This window comes from Neodiprion lecontei, unplaced genomic scaffold (assembly GCF_021901455.1).
Source record: "Neodiprion lecontei isolate iyNeoLeco1 unplaced genomic scaffold, iyNeoLeco1.1 ptg000091l, whole genome shotgun sequence".
NCBI lineage: Eukaryota > Metazoa > Arthropoda > Insecta > Hymenoptera > Diprionidae > Neodiprion > Neodiprion lecontei.
In genome coordinates, this window is record NW_025791853.1 from 87,501 (window position 1) to 90,844 (window position 3,344).

Consider the following 3,344-nt stretch of genomic DNA (forward strand, 5'->3'; position numbering starts at 1 on the left):
GGCGATGCGCGGCGTCCCGGAGTCGATACGGGCCGTCGGGACTCGTTGAAGCTGCGGTACGAGTCGAGCGAAAGGCGACGCGCGGCGTCCCGGAGTCGATCCGGACAGACGGGACTTGTGAAAATTCCGGTCCGAGTCGACCGAAAGGCGACGCGCGGCGTCCCGGAGTCGATCCGGGCCGACGTCGACTTGTAAAACTTTCGGTCCGAGACGACAGAAAGGCGACGCGCGGCGTCCCGGATTCGATCCGGGCCGACGGGACTCGATGAAGTTTCGGTCCGAGTCGACAGAAAGGCGATGCGCGGCGTCCCGGGCCGACGGGACTTGTAAAAATTTCGGTCCGAGACGAGCGGAAGGCGACGCGCGGCGTCCCGGACTCGATCCGGGCCGACGTCGACTTGTAAAACTTTCGGTCCGAGTCGACAGAAAGGCGATGCGCGGCGTCCCGGATTCGATCCGGGCCGACGGGACTTGCAAAAATTACGGTCCGAGTCGACAGAAAGGCGATGCGCGGCGTGCCGGAGTCGATACGGGCCGACGGGACTCGATGAAGTTTCGGTCCGAGTCGACAGAAAGGCGATGCGCGGCGTCCCGGGCCGACGGGACTTGTAAAAATTTCGGTCCGAGACGAGCGAAAGGCGATGCGCGGCGTCCCGGAGTCGATCCGGGCCGACGGGACTCGTTGAAGCTGCGGTACGAGTCGAGCGAAAGGCGACGCGCGGCGTCCCGGAGTCGATCCGGACAGACGGGACTTGTAAAAATTTCGGTCCGAGTCGACCGAAAGGCGACGCGCGGCGTCCCGGAGCCGATCCGGGCCGACGGGACTTGCAAAAATTACGGTCCGAGTCGACAGAAAGGCGATGCGCGGCGTGCCGGAGTCGATACGGGCCGACGGGACTCGATGAAGTTTCGGTCCGAGTCGACAGAAAGGCGATGCGCGGCGTCCCGGGCCGACGGGACTTGTAAAAATTTCGGTCCGAGACGAGCGAAAGGCGATGCGCGGCGTCCCGGAGTCGATCCGGGCCGACGGGACTCGTTGAAGCTGCGGTACGAGTCGAGCGAAAGGCGACGCGCGGCGTCCCGGAGTCGATCCGGACAGACGGGACTTGTAAAAATTTCGGTCCGAGTCGACCGAAAGGCGATGCGCGGCGTCCCGGAGTCGATCCGGGCCGGGAGCCTGTCGGAACATCGTCATATGAGCCTCGTTCAATTTCGACAAAGTTCCCGGAGTTCAAAATTTTTTCGATAGCCCGCGGAGGTTTCGCCCCGTAAGCCGACCGTGCTACCACCGTGCCGGCGCCGACGTCCTAGCGGCCAGGCTCCTACTAGTAAGAGGAGCGAGTCGGTCGGGCCGGTCTCCCGTCGTCCGCCTGCTACGCCGTACCGGTACGTGCTCGAGCACGATACGTACTTCGGCGTAGACCAGGAGCGGGCGTTCGCGGACCGTTCCGTGCCTCGTACCAAAGAAACTACGCGACTCGCGTTGTTTCATCTATCGTCACTGCATTACCGCGGGTCGGTGTCTCAGACCGAATGGCCCTTGACGCGGTACCAAGAAGTTCGGCTCTCCGTGAAACACGGAAGGCCGAACGCTCCAACGCACGCGTCAACTCGCTTCTTTCCGAGCGTACACTCAAAGACCAGAGATGTTATAACAACGTATCCCAGACGCTTTCAATCTAGCCGACGGGTACGGGAGATCGTTCGAACGCTTATAAGCCGAGTGTCGAAGGTGGCGGCACACGGAACCGGGGCTGCCTGCGCGCAGTCCCGAAACACACAGTAGACGCGCGGCCGACCGGGCTACGAGACCCGGTCGGCGATGGGTGGCGCACGTCCGAGCCGAGATTTTGTATCGAAGCTCCCTGGTTGATCCTGCCAGTAGTCATATGCTTGTCTCAAAGATTAAGCCATGCATGTCTCAGTGCAAGCCAAATTAAGGTGAAACCGCGAATGGCTCATTAAATCAGTTATGATTTCTTAGATCGTACACACATTTACTTGGATAACTGTGGTAATTCTAGAGCTAATACATGCAAACAGAGTTCCGACCAGAGATGGAAGGAATGCTTTTATTAGATCAAAACCAATCGGCGGCGGGTACGTCCCGTCCGCCGTTTACCTTGGTGACTCTGAATAACTTTGGGCTGATCGCACGGTCTCGTACCGGCGACGCTTCTTTCAAATGTCTGCCTTATCAACTGTCGATGGTAGGCTCTGCGCCTACCATGGTTGTAACGGGTAACGGGGAATCAGGGTTCGATTCCGGAGAGGGAGCCTGAGAAACGGCTACCACATCCAAGGAAGGCAGCAGGCGCGCAAATTACCCACTCCCGGCACGGGGAGGTAGTGACGAAAAATAACGATACGGGACTCATCCGAGGCCCCGTAATCGGAATGAGTACACTTTAAATCCTTTAACGAGGATCCATTGGAGGGCAAGTCTGGTGCCAGCAGCCGCGGTAATTCCAGCTCCAATAGCGTATATTAAAGTTGTTGCGGTTAAAAAGCTCGTAGTTGAATCTGTGTCCCACGCTGTCGGTTCACCGCTCGCGGTGTCTAACTGGCATGATTGTGGGACGTCCTACCGGTGGGCTTAGCCCTCCGGGGCGGCCCAACTAATATCCCATCGCGGTGCTCTTCACTGAGTGTCGAGGTGGGCCGGTACGTTTACTTTGAACAAATTAGAGTGCTTAAAGCAGGCTATTTTCGCCTGAATACTGTGTGCATGGAATAATGGAATAGGACCTCGGTTCTATTTTGTTGGTTTTCGGAACCCCGAGGTAATGATTAATAGGGACAGATGGGGGCATTCGTATTGCGACGTTAGAGGTGAAATTCTTGGATCGTCGCAAGACGGACAGAAGCGAAAGCATTTGCCAAAAATGTTTTCTTTAATCAAGAACGAAAGTTAGAGGTTCGAAGGCGATCAGATACCGCCCTAGTTCTAACCATAAACGATGCCAGCTAGCGATCCGCCGAAGTTCCTCCGATGACTCGGCGGGCAGCTTCCGGGAAACCAAAGCTTTTGGGTTCCGGGGGAAGTATGGTTGCAAAGCTGAAACTTAAAGGAATTGACGGAAGGGCACCACCAGGAGTGGAGCCTGCGGCTTAATTTGACTCAACACGGGAAACCTCACCAGGCCCGGACACCGGAAGGATTGACAGATTGAGAGCTCTTTCTTGATTCGGTGGGTGGTGGTGCATGGCCGTTCTTAGTTGGTGGAGCGATTTGTCTGGTTAATTCCGATAACGAACGAGACTCTAGCCTGCTAAATAGGCGTACCTTCCGGTATCTCGAAGGCCCCCGGCCTCGGTCGGGCGGTTTTTACTACCGGCGTACA